The following is a 21247-nucleotide window of genomic DNA, read 5'->3' as shown; positions in this document are numbered from 1 at the left end:
TAGTAGCACATTAGAAGAAATAAAAACAACAGAGGAAAGAAGGCATCCGTGTTTGCTCAAAGTACCAGCCCCATGTGTGTCCAGGGTTATGGGCTGATATGCATCACCCTCCTGCTCTTTTGCCCACCACCCCATTCCCTCCTGGGGTCCCCAGAGATGCTGTCAGACGCAATTCCTATCTCAGCAAACGCCATTTGAAGTTTTCACCTGGACTTCCCTCACACTCACAGTTGCTGACAGCAGTTGCTGTCAGGGCGGACCGAACGGGCGTCCATGGGCTTCCAGGCACAGCTCCTGCTTGGCCAACGGGAGCTCGGAGCTGTGACCTCCCCGGGGAGGATGTGCAGCCTGGCTCCCAGCGGGTGGTGGAAGGCATCTGGGAGGAAGAACTCTTGGCTATAGATGTTTATCTGATTCCCCTTGACAGAGCTGACAATCTAGAGGAGGGGCTGTCCTGCTGTCTGAGCGGAGGGTCTTGTGGCTGCCCCTCCGGGCTCTCCTTGCTAATACATAACTTCTATAATCAGAACAAATATAGGTCTTTTGTTTTTGTTTTAAAGAAAGAAAGGAACTCTGGACTCCTCAGTTCTTGAGATAGGCAGAGAAAAACAGAAGAACAAAAGCCTCTTCCCTTTGTCTAGGCGGGATGGTTCAAAACGCACATGGTGACAGCCGGGGTCTGTCCGGGGAAAACAGAAAACTCTTTAGGCCTTTGAATTGAGGGATGTAATACAGGGAATTCACTGATCACATGACAGGAGCGCAGGGGAATTCAACAGAGGACAGCAGACAAAGCAGAAATTAGCCACAGCTGGAACCAGAACCACTAGGGCCCATGAGGCAGTGGGAACAGGGGTATGGGGCCACAGCCCAAACCAGGACTTTCTGCAGATGCTGAGATCTTGGGGAGTTGGGGCCACAGGGAGGGGCTGTGTGGCAGGAGTGGGGTCCTGGAGAGAGGCAGGCACTGCAGAGATGCAGGAGCAGAGAGAAGGAGTAAAACACCAGGGAGGCTCCTGTCCTCCTACTGACCACGCCTATGAAAGGCCACCGATAAAAGACCTGGAAAATTTAGGTCTCTGTGATTCAGAGGAGCAGAAGAGAGGCTGGAATGGATCTGAGGCATACTGGGCACCCAGTCTGTTTTTCATATTGGCTTACCCACCAACCCTAAGATCAAGACCAAGAGGTTAGATGGCCATCCTATAATAAATACCAGCTTAGCTCTTTTGGCCCCATCACACCCTTGGAAGAAGGAGTAAGATTGTGCTCTGATGTGGGGATGAGAGAAGATTCCAGAAAGACTCTGAGAGACCTGAGGAGGAGGCCAAGAGGACTATCATGAGAGCTTGCTCCGTCTGAGTGCCTAAGGATGGGTGGGTTCTGGGGCCTGAGGGTTGGGGTGTGCTAGACAAAAGCAGAAATCCCAACCTTTAAGTTGTTTTTTTTTTTTTAAGATTTTATTTATTTATTTGACAGATAGAGACCAGAAGTGGACAGAGAGGCAGGCAGGGAGAGAGGGGGGGGGGGGGGAAGCAGGTTCCTGCGAGCAGAGAGCCTGATGTAGGGCTCGATCCCAGGACTCTGAGATCATGACCTGAGCCGAAGGCAGAGGCTTTAATCCACTGAGCCACCCAGGCGCCCCCCAACCTTTAAGTTCCATTAGGGGGTAGAGCAGGTCCATGTCACAGCCGAGGGAGAGAAATTGGATCAGGGCTTCCAGTCATATAAAGATGATTTTGTAACCCTATCATGTGCTCGCATTGGACAACCTATTTGTTATCTGAACCAGTAGTGCTCTACATTATAGTAAAGCCAGCCTCACACGGTAGGGTGCAGGTGTAGCTTACTGGTAAACCAGTCCTGCCTCAGAATATAGGACTACTGGAGCGCCTGGGTGGCTCAGTCATTAAGCCTCTGCCTTCAGCTCAGTGTCCTGGGATAGAGCTTTGTGTTGGGCTCCTTGCTCAGTGGGGGGCCTGCTTCTCCCTCTCCCATTCCCCCTGCTTGTGTTCCCTTTCTCACTGTGTCTCTGTCAAATAAATACATAAAATCTTAAAAAAAAAATAGAACTACTGTGTGATCCAATAATTTCACTTCTGGGAAAGTGATCCAGAGAAAATGCAAACACCAATTTAGATAAAGGCAACCCCACATTCACTGGGGTATTATTTACAACAGTCCAGATATGGAAGCAGTCAAGTGTCCATCCACAGACACATGGATAAAGAAGCTGTGGCACATGGAGGGGAGGTGGGTGGGGGATGGGCATATAGATATATTATATATATATAATATATAGTATACTATAATTATAATATAATTATTATAATATTATATATTATATATAATATCATACTGTTTTATATATAAAATATATAATAATATATAATAATTATTATGGTATAGTATAGTATAGTATACTATATATTATATATTATATATTACTCCCACAAAAAAGAATGAAATCTGGCTAGGTGTGACAACACGGATGGACCTAGAGAGTATTACGCTATGTGAAATGAATCAGTCATAGAAGGACAAATACGGTAATGATTTCACTTATATGTGGAATCTAAAAAACAAAACAAATGAATGAACAAAACAAAACAGAAACAGAATCACAGAAACGGGAACCAAACTATGGGTTATTAGAGTGCGGAGAGTGGGGGGCCGGGGGCAAAACAGGTGAGGGGATGAAGAGGTACAACCTTAGTTATGAAATATGGAGGCATGGAAATGAAATGTAGCACATAGGGAATACAGTCAATAATATCGTAGTAACTTCATATGGTGACAGGCAGTAACTAGACTTATTGTGGAGGTCATTTTATAATGTGTAAAAATATCAAATCACCTGAAACTAATAGGATATTCTATATCAATACTTCAATTTAAAAAAAAATAGCTTCCTTGCCACCTGCCTTTACAGGATAAAGAATTGGAGGTAGCAAATTCCCTTCCCCGCCTGTGGCTCCTTAGTTACACACACACACACACGCATGCACACACACACACACACGCACACACACACACACACACACAACCAACAAATCGCAGCCTGTTGAAACAGTCCCAGAAGTAAACCAGATCAAAAGAATACACATTTGCTGGCAAAATATAAAGCCGTCAGATGCCCATGAAAGTCCAAACATGTTGAAAGAAAGAAAGTGAGAGACGCTCGTAGAGACAGAAAAACCCGATGACGCACCCTCCCACCATCTAGAAGGCTGGCCACGGTCCAGGGGTTGGACGCTCTGGAGGATGGGTAACCTCTGGGTTGGGGGGGAACGGAAGCAGTCAGCAGGCCTGTGAAACTGGACAGACATCCTCGAACATCACGGATCCCCCATCTAGCCTCCGTAGGCAGCAAAGGAGCCAGGAGGGCTGGGTGACCACACAGAGGGCAGAAGTGGCTGAGGGAGTGGGTTAGCTACCCATTGTCAAGTGCATGGGGAACCAGCACACAGAGATGAAGGAGGCAGGGGTCGGGTGGAGCCTGGCTAGAGGAAACAGCTCTACACTGAGGGCCAGCAGATGAGTCAAGCAACTAACAGTGGGAGTAACAGGTGTGGGTCAACACTTAGAGTGTAGCTAGTAAAATACACAATTTCCTAGAAGCTTCCGGAACCACTCTCTGAGGAACTTGGTCAGCTTCGTCTGGGCTTTTCAGCCATGACTTTAGCATGGTTTTATTTCCTTTGAGCTGATGATCACAATCCCCACCTCCTCCTCCCCCCCACACCACCACACTCCTCCCTACCACTGTCATGGTGAAATCGCAGTAGCTCTGCAATTCTAATGTCAAAATTTAAAAAAAGCAAAAACAAAAACAAAAACAAAACCCAACAACACTACAGTTCTTGGAGGGATGGAGAAAGACAGAGGAGAGAAGGCTCTGGACACTCTTCAGAAGCTCATGTTCTCTGACGTCCATGATGCAGACAGAGGGTAATTTCTATTTATAAATTTTCTTGGGCACCACCAGGTGTGTGGCTCTGGGCAAGGCTGCTGAGGTCTGCCCCACACTGTGTGGAAGGGCAGGGACAGGAACTGGGGGACAGGATGGGATGTGTGCTCTTGTGGAGGCAGAAAGGAGGCATGCCTCTGAGCCTGGGTAATTCGGGTAAAGATGAAGAGGGTCATTCTGGTGAGAGTCTGGTGAGCATCTGGGTCAGGGAGGGGTTTGAGCGGAATCTCAGGGTGGGCATGCTGGGCGCAGATGGGAGGCTGGGTGGAGACACTGCAGGGAGGGACACAGCTTCACCACAAAGCACGCTCTGGTGACGTAAGTACTCTGTGAGTCTGCAGTGGCGTGCCGGGAAGGTATCGTCCCTCAATGGGTATCTATTAGTTTAACGTTAACATGTAACAGAGGCGACCCATGCTTTATCAGGAAGCATTTTAGTGAATCTGGGGGGTCTGGGGGGAAGAACCCAAGTCTCATCTGATTGAACTGACAATCAAATGGTGGGTTATGCTAGGCACGCTCAGAGAGACGGGACCATAGTAGCTCAGCCTGGGGTCCCTGGAGGATGGTCCCTTATGACAGGCTCAGAGAGGGTGACAGGCCTCATGGGCCAGCCTGATTCTGTAAGGACTAACAAAGACTCTTGACATGTTCAAATTTTAGTCAGGCTCCTAAGCCTTCTCCTAGGCCCATCTCCACACTTCCTTATAAAATCCAGTTTTCACGAGACCCCTTCCCCTCGATATCTGATCACCCTCAGATCTAAGCAGACTCCTCGTCCCCCTCCCCTTGCCCCAGGTGATGTCTGATACGTTGCCTTCAGCAAGGATCCTGTTGGGTTGGGCTACCCAGAACCCCCTCTTACCTCAGATGCTCTTCCTTAGTGACAGTCCACAACCCCTACTCTGCTCCTTGGCCGTGCGGTGTTGGGAGTTCAGGGCTGCAAGATCTCCTCTCAGGGGCCCTACACCTACCATGATGGCCCCGAATAAAGACTGCCTACCCATCTTTAACAAGTATCATAAATACTATTTTCTCTCGCAGGACCACCAGCCTATAGTCTCCTCCTGCCCCACCTACCACCACGCGCACACTCACTTCCCTCCTTTCCCACCAGGGCTGCCACAGTGGGGCCACACCTCTGGGTCCAGTGCAAGGGCCCCAGCCCTGTGCTGCCTTTGGGGAGGCAGGCCCTGGCCCCCGAGGGCTGCCACGGGGCTGTCACGGCAGGCGAGCCCATCTCCACAGGTGGGAGGCTGCCAACCGCTCTGTCTCTGAAATAAATTCTATTTATACTCAACTGGCCACAAAAGTACATTAAAATAAAACACGAGCATATGCTTTAACAAACGTGTTAAGTAAAATTAAACGTCTAATATGCAAGCTGCCATGAGTTTTCCCTTAGGCAGAGTTTTGGCCCAGACCAAACCGGCTGACACAGTTCTTTTTTTTTTTTTTTTTTTTTTAAATTTTAAAGTTTAATGGAAATACAGAAATGTTTTTCTCCCTCCTCTTCTTCTTTCCCTTCTGATCAGTTCAGTCTTAAGACACCAGGTAGCACAGGACAAAGTGGGGGAAAGCCGTGACGGCTCCAGGCAGGGTTCCAGAGTCCAGCTCTGGTGCTTAGGAGACAGCCCCGTGCAGGATTTCTGAGCCTAGGGGAGGTGAGGAAGGCCCCAGCATGGGAAAGGGGTGGTGGAGGTGGGGGTGACAGGAAAGACAGTTACAAATAAGGAAAGAGAAAATCAGAATGAACTCCTGGTGTTGAGCTGGAATTGGCAGTATCAGGATGAACTCATATTCATATATATATATATATATATATATGGGAATAAAAACAAAGAGAGATACAGTTGCAAGTGTTTATAAGTGTGTATATAAAAGGATGTGTATATATATATTCCCTAGTTCTGGCCATACTTGGGAGCAGTGGCACCCAAAAGCAATGGGCTTAGCTCCCAGATCTTATTCTTAAGGGCCAGAAGGAGAGGGAGAGAATCTCAAGCAAGTGCCACACCCCGTGCAGAGCCCTGACCAGGGGCTTGATCTCACAACCCTGAGATCATGATCTGAACAGAAACTAAGAGTCAGACACTTAACCAACGTAGCCACTCAGGCACCCCTCCCAGAACTTTTAAATTTCACTCTCAACTAAAAGAAACCAGGACTCCTTAGAAAAAATGGCTGATTCCAAGGCTGGGGCAGGGGACCTACAAAATGAGCTTGGGACATTTTGTTGTTCCAGAAAGTGAGAAAGTGCTCAAAGAACAATGGGAAAATGTCAGAAGGTCAAATCTGAGACAATTTTCATTATCAAAATTGATGATAGAGTCAATGCCTGTAGTTGAACCTGTTGGGTTCACTGCTCATTATAATGAGAGCAAACACACACCCTGGGGAACCATGGAGTGTCTCATAGGAGGGTGTCAGAAAAGCTGATTATAGGGGGCACCTGGTTGGCTCAGTGGGTTAAGCCTCTGCCTTTGGCTCAGGTCATGATCTCAGGGTCCTGGGATCGAGACCCGCATCAGGCTCTCTGCTCATCGGGGAGCCTGCTTCCTCCCTCCCATCTCTGCCTACTTGTGATCTCTGTGTCAAAATAAATAAATAAAATCTTAAAAAAAAAAACAAAAAGAAAAAAGAAAAACCCATTATAGGATTGGGATGTAGTGTGGATGGGTTTGAGGGGAGTCCAAGAATACGGAGGTCACTCTGGATTGCACACTAAGTGGAGACATTTCTGCGACTGGGCACCTCAATAAATTCGATGTATAAGGAAGGCAGACTCGATAGGGACAAAGCTGTCATGGTAAAGAAGCAGTAAAGAGAGGGATCTTTGGTGCGGTGTGCGTTGCATCTTATTTTTGTTGTGTGTAGACAAAATTATGAAGTGCCCTTGTTTTGTCTCAATTTACCATGGTCTCAGAGTGACCTTGTCTGACGCTGGTGCTCTGTGAGCTGATTTGTGTCCAACAGAAGAAGATACACAGCCTGGCTGCCAACACCAGCCTCGCTTCAAGCACCGACACCTGGCTGTGAGCATCAGACCCACTCCCGTGTCTCAGGGACCGCCTTTGTCTTTCTCAGTAATAGTGGATTAGTGCCCATGGGACAAAATCACAATCTGCAAATCCTTATAGAAGTAATTACTTAATTAATGAAATTGGGACAATGATGAGAAGTGAGATTTTTAGAAATAGACGTTATGTTTTAGAGCAGTTCTAGGGTTACAGAAAAATTTATATAGAGTTCCCATATACTTCCCACACCCTCACCACACACACAGACACACACACACCCCTTTCCCTATTATTAACACCTTGTCTCAGTGGGGTACATCTGTTATAATTTATGACGCTATATTGACATATTACTACTAACTAAGGTCTATAGATTATACTAGGGTTCACTTTTTGTGTTGTACGTTCTATGGGTTTTGACTAGTGTACAGTAACATGTATCCACCATTATACTACCATACAGAATAGTTTTACTACCATAAAAATACCTATTCATGCCTTCTTCCTGCCCTCTGGCCCTGGCAACCACTGGTCTTTTTATTGAGCACCTAGTTTTGCCTTTTCCACAACGTCACAGAGCTGCAATCACACAGTACGGAGCCTTCTCAGACCGCCTTCTTTCACTTGGCAAGATGTATTTAAGTTTCCTCCCTGTCTTTTCATGGCTCAATATCTCATTTCTTTTTATTGCCAAGTCATACTCCATTGTATGGATGTACTAGTTTACCCAGTCACTTAATCAAGGATATTTTGGTCGCTTCCAATTGTTGGCAATTATGAATAGAGCTGCTATAAACATTTATGTGCAGATTTTTGTGTGCATATAAATTTTCCACTCATTTGGGTAAATACTGAGGAGCATACTTTCTGGATCACACGGGAAGCCTATGTTTAACTCTATAAGAAACTGCCAAGCTATCTTCCAAGGTGGCTGTACCACTCTGCATTCCTACTAGCAATGAAGAAACATGATAACCACATGTATTGTGGTATTCCGGGTGGGATCTTAGGACAGACCAAAAAAAAAAAAAAAAATCAGGCACAAACTAAAGGAATCTGGATAAAGTATGTGGTTTAATTAATAATAAGGTATTGATATTGATATTGGTTCATTAGTTACGACAAACGTATCCCAGCAGTGTAAGATGTTAACCACAGAGAAAACCCAATACAGGGTTCACTGAATTCTCTGTACTATCTTTGCAAATGTCTTGTAAATCTACAACTTTTCTAAAATAAAAGTTCACTTAATATTTCATTTTTTAAGAAAGATTTTACTTATTTATTTGTCAGAGAGAGAGAGAGTGCACAAGCAGGGTAAGTGGCAGGCAGAGGAAGAAGCAGTTTCCCTGCTGAGCAAGGAGCCTGATGTGGGAATCCATCATGACTTGAGCCGAAGGCAGATGCTTAACTGACTGAGCCACCCAGGAATCCCGAAGTTCACTTAATATTTTTTTTTTTTTTAAGATTTTATTTATTTGACAGACAGAGATCACAAGTAGGCAGAGAGGCAGGCAGAGAGAGAGGGTGGGGGAAGCAGGCTCCCTGCTGAGCAGAGAACCTGATTCAGGGCTTGATCCCAGGACCCTGGGATCATGACCTGAGCCGAAGGCAGAGGCTTTAACCCACTGAGCCACCCAAGCGCCCCAGTTCACTTAATATTTTAAAAAGAAATGTCAGAATATCACCATTTTGCAATCCCCCAGTGAATTAATATGATAGGAAACATCAGTGACTGCAATGATTACAAAAAGAAAAACAACCAGACATTATGTGCCGCCTGTAATATTACCAAAGGGATTAAATGTGAGTCTGGTCCAGTTTCTGACTTTACCTGCCAACCTGCAGGAGACACGGAAGCCAGAGGCACACGTTTTTCTGCACCATCACCAACAGAACCCAATAGCACCTATGAGTACTGAAAGAAAATGAAAATCTAGGAAAGAAAATGTAGCAACCCACTCAAAAAACTAATCTCTCACTATTTATTTTTAAAGAATAGAAAGAAAGAAAGGTTAAAAATTCAAAAAAGGGGGTGCCTGGGTGGCTCAATCAGTGAAGCGGCTGCCTCTGGCTCAGGTCTTGATCCCAGGGTCCTGGAATGGAGCCCCACATCGGGTTCCCTGCTCAGTGGACAGCCTGCTTCTCCTTCTCCCTGCCACTCTGCCTACTTGTGCTCTCTCTGTCAAATAAAAAAATAAATCTTAAAAAATTTTTTCTTTTAAAAATTCAGGGGCGCCTGGGTGGCTCAGTGGGTTAAAGCTTCTGCCTTTGGCTCAGGTTATGATCTCAGGGTCCTGGGATCGAGCCCGCATCAGGCTCTCTGCTCAGCAGGGAGCTTGCTTCCTCCTCTCTCACTGCCTGCTTCTCTGCCTGCTTGTGATCTCTGTCTGTCAAATAAATAAATAAAATCTTTTTTTAAAATTTTCAAAAAAGAAGAGGTGAAATTAACTTCATTTGGAGATGATATGGATGTATACCTGGACCAAAACCCAAGATGATCAATGGAAAACTATTAGAAATAAGGGAATTTAGCAAACTTGCTTAAAAAAAAAATCAATAAACAAAATCAGTAGCATGCAACAATAACCAGCTAGCAAACATTGCAATAGAAGATTTCATTTCAAAATGATATAAAAACAAAGTAGGAATAAGATGATTAAAAATGTCAAATATGATTAAAAAAATTTAAAGTCTGGACAAAACTAAAACGACAACTGAATAGATGGAAAGACATAACATGTTCAAGGTAAGAAAATCTGCCAGATAAGAAGTGTCAACTCTTCCTCATGTTATCTACAAACTTAATGTGATCCCAGTAAAAATAACATCAGTTTGATATCCAAATAATAGGAATTTCAGCAAGAACAAAGAAAATGGTGGGAAAAATTATCAAAGAAAGATATGATTTCTTAAGCAAAACATTCTACATTCAAAAGGTCCTTTGAGGGGCGCCTGGGTGGCTCAGTGGGTTAAAGCCTCTGCCTTCGGCTCAGGGTCCTGGGATTGAGCCCCACATTGGGTTCTCTGCTTAGTGGGGGAGCCTGCATCCCCCTCTCTCTCTCTGCCTGCCTCTCTGCCTACTTGTGATCTGTCAAATTTAAAAAAAAAAAAAAAAAGAAGAAGAAGAAGAGGAAAAAAGAAAGTAATTACAGAACAGAAAGGAAGAAATAAAGAAAGAACAGAACTAAAATAACCAAAAAGAAGCTCTTAGAAACTTATAGGAAGGGAGAAAACTAGGCTATCTATGACCAATGATCAGGACTCAGAAAAGCATTAGACCTCCCAGAAAATAAATTCACTGTGATTTACTATACATCAGTGAAGAAGCCCCTTTTAAACAGAGGATAAAGAACTCGTCTCTTGGGGCGCATAGGTGGCTTAGTTGGTTAAGCATCTGCCTTTGGCTCAGGTCATGGTCCCAGGGTCCTTGGATCAAGCCAAACATTAGGCTTGTTGCTCAATGGGGAGTCTGCTTCTCCCTCTCCCTCTGCCCCTCCACCCTGCTTGTGCTGTCTCTCTCTTTCAAATAAATGAATAAAATCTTAAAAAAAAAAAAAAAAAAGGAGTGTCTCTCTTATAATTCCATTTTTAAAAGTTTTAAATAAAAAGTAAACAAATGAAAGGGGCACCTGGTTGGCTAAGTCAGTAAAGCATGAGACTCCTTTTTTTTTTTTTTTTAAGATTTTTTATTTATTTATCTGACAGACAGAGATCACAAGTAGGAAGAGAGGCAGGCTGAGCAGAGAGCCCGATACGGGGCTCGATCCCAGGACCCTGGGATCATGACCTGAGCAGAAAGCAGAGGCTTTAACCCACTGAGCCACCCAGGCACCCAAAGCATGAGACTCTTGATCTCAGGGTTGTGAGTTCAAGCTCCACACTGGATGTGGAGCCTACTTTAAAAAATAATAATAATTAACATCCAGCTGAAGTATCACCTAAGTCCTAAGTATGAGGACAAAATGTGACTTTCTGCTACTGTTTTCTTCATTTTCTAAAAATAAGAAAAAAAAAAGCTATTTATGGTGCAAAAGTCCAAACATGTTGAAAAATAGAAAATAGTATGGTAAACTGTCATGTACTAGGTTGGACCATGATCGGATCAATGATAAACAGGTTATGGCCAATACCACTTCATCTATATTCTAACTATATTTTCCCCTCCTGTTCTTCAGTGTGTCTCTCTAAAAGATAAGAACTTTAAAAAATGTAAGAATAACTCCATGGCACCCATGGCACCTGGGTGGCTCAGTCGTTAAGCATCTGCCTTCGGCTCGGGACATGATCCCAGGGTCCTGGGATAGAGCCCTGCATAAGGGTCCCTGCTCAGCAGGAAACCTGCTTCTCCCTCTCCCACTCCCTCTGCTTCTGTTCCCTCTCTCACTGTCTCTCTCTCTGTGTCAAATAAACAAATAAAATCTTTAAAAAAATAAGAAGAGAAAGAATTCCATGGGGCACCTGGGTAGTACAGTTGGTTAAGCAACTGACTCTTAGTTTAGCTTGAGTCATGATCTCATGGTTCTGAGATTGAGCCCCACTTTGAACATGGAGCCTGCTTGAGAGTCTCTCCCTCTCCCCCTCCAGCTTGTAATAAATAATAATGCCATTATTACATCTAAAATAGAGTGTTCAAAATTTCAATTATTTCATAAATGTCACATACTTTTAAAAAATAGAGTTTACTGGGGTACGTGGCTGGCTCAGTCAGTAAAGTATACAACTCTTGATCTTGGGGTTATAAGTGGGAGTCTGACATTGGGTGTAGAGATAACTTAAAAACAAAATCTTTACAATATCCATCTCTATAGATACATAGTTTGTTTAAATCAGGATGCATCTAATGCCCACACCTTGTAAACAGTTTGCTTTCTAAATCTTTTAATCTATAGTTGCCTCCTACATCTATTTTCCTTACAAATTATTTTCTCCCAAGTGTTTTTGTTTTGTTTTGTTTTGTTTTGTTTTTTGCCTTGTGACTTGTTGAAGAAACTGGGCTGTATGACTTGTAATGTTGCCCCTGTTCTAGATTATTTTGTTGACTGTGTCCTCATGATGCCAATATTTTCCTTTGTTCTATTTCTTGAATATTAGTATTTGGAGTTAGACAACAAGGACTTCCTTTGGCATACCTTTCCAGGAAGTTAATGAGGATGTGTTCCATTAAAACCATGAGGATGTATCCCATTAAAACCTGCAGTCCAGCTCAGGAGGGTGGCAAGGATGTTCTCTCAGATGATGTGGGGATGAGCCTTAGATGACAGCTGTGTAGCAGATTCAAAGAACAAAGTCCAGATTGGAGCAGAAGAATCATGAAAGCTCCATGGAGAATGTCAAGAAAAAACTGAAATTATTGTTATACCTTATGTGTTTAATCATGCTGAGCGCAGATTTTCAATTTCATAGCGCAGTTTAGGAGTGACTTGGTGATAACAACGCAGAAGACTAAGAAATGGGAAAAATATATAATTGTATAGGAAAGGAAATAAAGTATAATCCACTACTAGTTTTTACCCATTACTCAGTCATGGTAACATAAATACTGAATATTGACTTCATCTTAAAGAATAATATAACTTTGTTGAGAGGAGGGGAGAATGGGAACAGGCTTCAAGGAAAGCCTGATCTTACCCCTGCTAGGAATTCACACTGGAGTCAGCTCCAATCAGCTTTTCCTTCCTTGCGTGTGTGTATATGTTTTAATTAGTTCATGTATTCACACATGAATAGTTCTTATTACTAGATTGAGACAGAGTTCAGTAAAGATTGTCTCTATTTTTCATTTTTATTGATGTAAGAACTGAATACACTTATGCATATAAATAAGTAGATGGGAATTGGGGAGGGAGGATTTGTCAGAGCAATTCATCTAGTTCTTGGAACTCTCTAATTTTATGCCAAAACTCACAAGGAATATATCATCAAATAACTGAAATTTAAAACTTTAAAAAATTTCCTGTGACAGTTGTTGGGGAGGAAAATTTTTACTCTTCTATTCTAGATTCCTTGACTAGTCAATCGATATAAAACAAATTAACAGAAGAAAACAATTTTTTTTTAAAGAATATATTTATTTGACAGAGAGTGAGAGAAGGAGAGAGAGCACAAACAGGGGAAGCAGCAGAGGGAGAGGGGGAAACAGGCTCCCTGCTGAGCAGGGAGCCCAATGCGAGACTCGATCCCAGGACCCTGAGATCATGACCTGAGCCAAAAGCAGAGGCTTAACCCACTGAGCCACCCAGGCGCCCTGAAAATAAATTTAATTACATACATGTGGGAGCCCCTTAAGACTCTGAGACCTGCAGACACTAAGGCAACTGGGACTTATATGCTGTTTTGAACTAAGGAGAAGGGTAGGGGTCTGGGACTTCAAAGGAAAGGAAGACAATTTAGAGGAAAATGGGAAGACAAAACATCTAGTAAACAAATGTTCACCATGTCAATGCAGAGACAATGGGATATGGAGAGGAATCTGATCTCTAAGTCCTGCCAAGCTTCCCTCCTGCTCATCACACCTACCCATGTTATTTGTATCTCCGGAGATAGTTTGCTTCCTGGGCCAGGCTCTCTATCTGAATTTTTTAGGCAGTTAAAAGGAAGAAAAAGGTTCGTCCTGAGACTTTTGGGCCTTGACTGACTTCAGCTCAAAGTAATCCGGATACAAAGTGGCACATTTTGGGGAGGCTCATTCTGAATCCCTTTATGATATTACAATATATTTTTAAAATTAATTTATTTGAGAGAGAGACAGAGTGCATGAGCAGGGGGAGTGGCAGAGGGAGAGGGAAAGAATCTCAGCAGACTCCTCACTGAGCACAGAGCCTGATGTGTGGGTCATCTCACAACCCCAAGGTCATGACCTGAGCCAAAATCAAGAGCGGGATGCTTAACTAAGCCACTCAGGTGCCCCTAAAATATTTCTTAATCTACAATTTTTCTGGATTGAATAAAGATTACAATTATTAGTAGCATATATTTTATCAAAAATGATACATCAGAGTCATCTGGCTGGCTCAGGTGGAAGAGCATGTGACTCTTGATCTTGGGGTTGTGAGTTTAAGTCCTATGTTAGATGTAGAGATCATTGGAAAGAAATAAATAAATAAACTAAAAAAAAGAGAGAGAGACCTGGAAGTCTTTAAAAAAACAAAATGGGATGTGCCTGGGTGCCTTAGTTGGTTAAGCAACTGCCTTCAGCTCAGGTCATGGTCCTGGAGTCCTGGGATCGAGTCCCGCATTGAGCTCCCTGCTCGGCAGGGAGTCCGCTTCTCCCGCTGACCTCTCTCCTCTCATGCTCTCTCTCTCTTTCTCAAGTAAATAAATAAAATATTAAGGAAAAAAAAAGCAGATTTGACTTAAAAAAATGGGGGCACCTGGGTGGCTCAGTGGGTTAAGCCTCTGCCTTAGGCTCAGGTCATGATCTCAGGGTCCTGGGATCGAGTTCCACATAGGGCTCTCTGCTCAGCAGGGAGCCTGCTTTCCCCTCTCTCTCTCTGCCTGCCTTTCTGCCTACTTGTGATTTCTGTGTATCAAATAAATAAATAAAATCTTTAAAAAAATGATATATCATTTTATATATTACACATTTTGATAAGCAATTATTAGACAAGGAAAAATTAAGAAATGTACTTCTAGAGTCACCTGGCTAGCTCAGTTGGTAAAGCATGTGATTTTTTAAAAATTTTATTCATTTATTTGACAGAGAGAGAGTGAGAGAGGGAACACAAGTGGGAAAGTGGGAGAGGAAGAAGCAGGCTCCCCACTGAGCAGGGTGCCCAATGTGGGACTCAGTCCCAGGACTCTGGGATCATGACCTGAGCCTAAGGCAGATGCTTACCAGACTGAGCCACCCAGGTACCCAAGTATGTGATTCTTGATCTCAGAGTTGTGAGCTCAAGCCCCATGATGGGTGTGAAGATTATTTAAAAATAAAATATTTTTTAAAAATTAAAAAAGAAAAAAGAGATGCACTTCTCAAATATTACTTTCCATTATTTGCTGTCAAAAAAAATGAAGAAAGCTTTATGATAATAGCAAAATTCTTGAAGTTTTTCATTTCAATTATCATACATATTCTTTAGTACAAAGTAGTATGTTCCATATTCTACAGTAGGATAAAGTGGTATATTAGGTATTCCACAATAGAAATAGAATGGAATAGGATTGTTTGGCGCTGGAGGCTAGAGGCAGGAGTTGGAGAAACCAAGGCTAGGGACCCTGGGTCTTAAAGTAAGTTTTCTCTGTACCCTGCTTCCCTACCCAGGACCTCAGGCCTCAGTTTCTTCTCAATATGTCTTTAAATACAAATATTCCTGGAAAATAGACATTGTTCTGTTTTGCTATTATTGTTTTGCTAGTATTCCAAATTATTTTTTCCATATGTTCTTATTCTACCAGATTCAAGAATTTAACAATCACAAATATGACTGGGGCAGCCTCCCATGTGAAGGGGACGCTTGTACCTGCCTGTCTAGCACCAATACCCAGAGAAGCCAGTGTTTTAAGAGCCCAGGGCCACGTGCTTCATGGGCAGGTCTCCTCCATTCTCAAGACAAGGGACCTGAACAGGGACACCAAGAGCACCTAAGCATCTCAAAACCCAGAATTTCCAAACTAGCTGCTCAGAACATCAAAGGGAAACCTGAAGATCATCCCTCCTAGACCCTGAAGTGCTTGCCTCCTTTTGGGAGATCATTATGAAACAAAAATGTTAGGATGTTCGGAAACAGTAACTGGCCCAAGGGTTTCTCTCGCCATTTATCACCCCATCAAAATATATAACTAATTAAGAGAAGATTTTCTAATAATAAACTTAATGTCAGCAATGCGACCTTAGCAAAATATAATATGTCATTAAATTATTGTTTTTAATTTGAGTTTTGTTGGTTTTATATTTGAAAATTTATTTTGGCTTCATATAGCTATGGGCATATGTTATATTTTTCACTTGGTATAAAAATACATTAAATTCACACAGGGGGTCTGCTAATTATTTTTTCTTTGAAAGGGGTCTGTTCTTTACTCAAATTTGAAAAACACTGCCTTGATGTATTGTCACGACAGACTCTGGAGAGCAGCTATAAAGAGAAAAGGAAAGCCACACCCACATTAAGGAGGGATGTGATATAATGAGCACTGGGTATTACATAAGACTGATGAATCACTGAACTTTACCTCTGAAACTAATAATACACTATATCTTAATTAATTGAATTTAATTTTTAAAAATGTAAGGACTCAAATAAAATCAGAAATGAAAGAGGAGAAATGTAATAAAATAAATAGTACAGAAATACAAAGGATTACAAAAGAATATTATGAAAAATTTTATGCCAACAATGTGAACAATTTAGAAGAAATGGATAAATTCCTACAAACATACAGCTACCCAAAACTGAATCAGGAAGAAACAGAAAATCTGAACTAAATCAGGAATCAAAACCTCCCAACAAACAAAAGCCCATGACCAGATGGCTTCAGAGGTGGATTTTACCAAACATTTAAAGGAAAGCTAATACCTATTCTTTTCAAACTATCCCGAAAAATAAAAGAGGAAGGAAAGCTTTCAAATTCATTCTATGAGCCCAGCATTACCCTGATAGCAAAACCAGATAAAGACACTATAAAAAGAGATAAGAAACTATATCTGTGATGAACATAGATGTGAAGATCCATAACATATTTAGCAAACTGAATACAATACATTGAAAAGTTATTTGCTATGTTCAAGTGGAATTTCAGGGATGCACATGTTGTTCCATATTCACACATCAATTAATGTGATACGTCACATTAACAAAACAAAGGATAAAAACCATATGATCATCTCAATAGATGCAGAAAAAACACCAAAGTACAACATCCATGCATCCATTCATGATACAAACCTTCAACTCCTACAACTCAACACCAAAAAAACACAAATAATCCAATTACAAATGGGCAGAGAACATGAAGACATTTCTCCAAAGAAGACATACAGATGGCCAACAGACACATGGAAAGATGCTCAACATCACTATCATTAGGGAAATGCAAATCGAGACCACAATGAAATATCACTTCACACCTGTCAGATGGCTAAAATAAAAGACATGGAGAAGAGTCATGATGGCAGAGAAGTAGCAGGCTGAGACTATATCAGGTAGAAGGAGATCAGCTACATAGCTCATCTAAAGATTGCAAACACCTACAAATCCAACGGGAAATTGAAGAGAAGAAAAACAGCAATTCTATAAACAGAAAATCAACCACTTTCTGAAAGGTAGGACTGGCGGAGAAGTGAATCTAAAGGGAAGATAGACCGTGGGGGGAGGGGCCAGCACCTGGCAAGTGGTGGAGCAACAGAGCACTAAATCAGGACTTTTAAAAGTCTGTTCCGCTCAAGGACATCGCTCCTGAGGCTAAACCCGGGTGAAGTCCACATGGGGTCAGCGTGGCCTCAGTTCCTGCAGGGTAACAAAAGGATCGGGGTGTCTGAGTGTCACAGAGCTTGCAGGTATTAGAACAGGGAAGCTGGCTACAGAGACAGAGCCAAGGAGTGAGCTCTCAGCTCGCGGTTACCTTGAAACGGTTGGGGGGTCGGTGAGCTCGGAGCGCGGCCAGATGCCAGGGAGACGGGAGTAATTGGGCGCTATTCTCTGAGGGCGCACTAAGGAGTGGGCCCCCGAGCTCTCCGCTTCTCCAGGCCGGAGACCAGGAGGCTGCCATTTGTATTCCCGTCCTCTGGAACTCTAAGGAAAGTGCTCAGGGAACAGAAATCCAGCCAGGACCAAGTTCACCTACCAAGGAGTACAGGTTCAATACCAAGGAGAGCAGCGGAATTCCAGAGGAGGAGAAAGCAAAGCACGGAACTCATGGCTTTCTCCCCATGATTCTTTAGTTTTGCAGTTAATTTAAATTTTTTTCTTCTACTGCTAATTTTTTTTAACCTTTACCCTTTTCTTTTTTAAGGTTTTTTTAACTAGTTTATCTAATATATATATATATATATTTCTTTTTTATATTTTTTCTTTATTCGTTTTCTTTTATTACTTGTTTCTTTTTTTTTTCCCTGAACCTCTTTTAATCCCCCTTCTCCCCCCTCTTCTGATTTGGTTAAAGCGTATTTTCCTGGGGTCTTTGCCACCCTAATAGTATTTTACTTGCTCCTTCATATACTCTTATCTGGACAAAATGACAAGGCAGAAAAATTCACCACAAAAAAAAAAAAAAAAGAAGAGGCAGTACCAAAGGCTAGGGACCTAATTAATACAGACATTGGTAATATGTCAGATCTAGAGTTCAGAATGAGGATTCTCAAAGTTCTAGCTAGACTCGAAAAAGGCATGGAAGATATTAGAGAAACCCTCTCGGGAGATATAAAAGCCCTTTCTGGAAAAATAAAAGAACTAAAATCTAACCAAGTTGAAATTTAGAAAAAGCTATTAATGAGGTGCAATCAAAAATGGAGGCTCTCACTGCTAGGAAAAATGAGGCAGAAGAAAGAATTAGCAATATAGAAGACCAAATGACAGAGAATAAAGAAACTGAGCAAAAGAGGGACAAACAGCTACTGGACTATGAGGGAAGAATTCGAGAGATAAGTGACACCATAAGACAAAACAACATTAGAATAATTGGGATTCCAGAAGAAGAAGAAAGAGAGAGGGGAGCAGAAGGTATATTGGAGAGAATTATTGGAGAGAGTTTCCCTAATATGGCAAAGGGAACAAGTACCAAAATCCAGGAGGTGCAGAGAACCCCCCTCAAAATCAACAGGAATAGGTCCACACCCCATCACATAATAGTAAAATTTACAAGTCTTAGTGACAAAGAGAAAATCCTGAAAGCAGTCTGGGAAAAGAAGTCTGTAACATACAATGGTAAAAATATTAGATTGGCAGCAGACTTATCCACAGAGACCTGGCAGGGCAGAAAGAGCTGGCATGATATATTCAGAACACTAAATGAGAAAAACATGCAGCCACGAATACTATATCCAACTACGCTATCATTGAAAATAGGAGAGATTAAAAGCTTCCAGGACAAACAAAAACTGGAAGAATTTGCAAATACCAAACCAGCTCTACAGGAAATATTGAAAGGGGTCTTCTAAGCAAAGAGAGAGCCTAAAAGTAGTAGATCATAAAGGAACAGACAATATATAGTAACAGTCACCTTACAGGCAATACAATGGCACTAAATTCGTATCTCTCAATAATAGTTACCCTGAATGTTAATGGGCTAAATGCCCCAGTCAAAAGACACAGGGAATCAGAATGGATCAAAAAAACAAAACCCATCTATATGTTGCCTACAAGAAACTCATGTTAGACCTGAAGATACCTCCAGATTTAAAGTGAGGGGGTGGAAAACAATTTACCATGCTAATGGACATCAGAAGAAAGCAGGGGTGGCAATCCTTATATCAGATCAATTAGATTTTAAGCCAAAGACTATAATAAGAGATGAGGAAGGACACTATATCATACTCAAAGGGTCTGTCCAACAAGAAGATCTAACAATTTTAAATATCTATGCCCCTAATGTGGGAGCAGCCAACTATATAAACCAATTAATAACAAAATCAAAGAAACACATCAACAATCATACAATAGTAGTAGGGGACTTTAACACTCCCCTCACTGAAATGGGACAGATCATCCAAGCAAAAGATCAACAAGGAAATAAAGGCTTTAAATGACACACTGGACCAGATGGACATCACACATATATTCAGAACATTTCATCCCAAAGCAACAGAATACACATTCTTCTCTAGTGCACATGGAACATTCTCCAGAATAGATCACATCCTGGGTCCTAAATCAGGTCTCAACTGGTATCAAAAGATTGGGATCATTCCCTGCATATTTTCAGACCACAATGCTCTGAAGCTAGAACTCCATCACAACAGGAAATTTGGAAAGAACCCAAATACATGGAGACTAAAATACATCCTTTTAAAGAATGAATGGGTCAAACAGGAAATTAAAGAAGAATTGAAAAAATTCATGGAAACAAATGATAATGAAAACACAACAGTTCAAAATCTGTGGGACACAGCAAAGGCAGTCCTGAGAGGAAAATATATAGCAGTACAAGCCTTTCTCAAGAAACAAGAAAGGTCTCGGGGCGTCTGGGTGGCTCAGTGGATTAAACCGCTGCCTTCGGCTCAGGTCATGATCTCAGTGTCCTGGGATCGAGCCCCACATCGGGCTCTCTGCTTAGCAGGGAGCCTGCTCCCCACCCCCCTCTGCCTGCCTCTCTGCCTACCTGTTATCTCTCTGTCAAATAAAATAAATAAAATCTTAAAAAAAAAAAAAAAAGAAACAAGAAAGGTCTCAAGTACACAACCTAACCCTACGCCTAAAGGAGCTGGAGAAAGAACAAGAAAGAAACTCTAAACCCAGCAGGAGAAGAGAAATCATAAAGATCAGAGCAGAAATCAATGAAATAGAAACCAAAAAAACGACAGAGCAAATCAACGAAACTAGGAGCTTGTTCTTTGAAAGAATTAATAAGATTGATAAACCCCTGGCAAAACTTATCAAAAAGAAAAGAGAAAGGATCCAAATAAATAAAACCATGAATGAAAGAGGAGCGATCACAACTAACACCAAAGAAATACAATTATAAGAACATACTATGAGCAACTCTACACAAACAAATTTGACAATCCGAAAGAAATGGATGCATTCCTAGAGACATATAAACTACTACAACTGAACCAGGAAGAAATAGAAAACCTGAACAGACCCATAACCAGTAAGGAGATTGAAATAGTCATCAAAAATCTCCAAACAAACAAAAGCCCAGGGCCAGACGGCTTCCCAGGGGAATTCTACCAAATATTTAAAGAAGAACTAATTCCTATTCTCCTGAAACTGTTCCAAAAAATAAAAATGGAAGGAAAACTTCCAAACTCATTTTATGAGGCCAGCATCACCTTGATCCCAAAACCAGACAAGGATCCCATCAAAAAAGAGAACTACAGACCAAAATCCTTGATGAACACAGATGTGAAAATTCTCACCAAAATACTAGCCAATAGGATTCAATAGTACATTAAAAGGATTATTCACCACGACCAAGTGGGATTTATTCCAGAGCTGCAAGGTTGGTTCAACATCTGCAATTCAATCAATGTGATACAACACATTAATAAAAGAAAGAACAAGAGCGATATGATACTCTCAATAGATGCTGAAAAAGCACTTGACAAAGTACAGACAGCATCCCTTCCTGATCAAAACTTTCAAAATGTAGGGATAGA

Source organism: Mustela nivalis, assembly GCF_964662115.1.
Source record: "Mustela nivalis genome assembly, chromosome: 14".
Lineage (NCBI taxonomy): Eukaryota > Metazoa > Chordata > Mammalia > Carnivora > Mustelidae > Mustela > Mustela nivalis.
The sequence above is the reverse complement of the archived record's forward strand: the minus strand, read 5'-3'. Positions refer to the sequence as shown.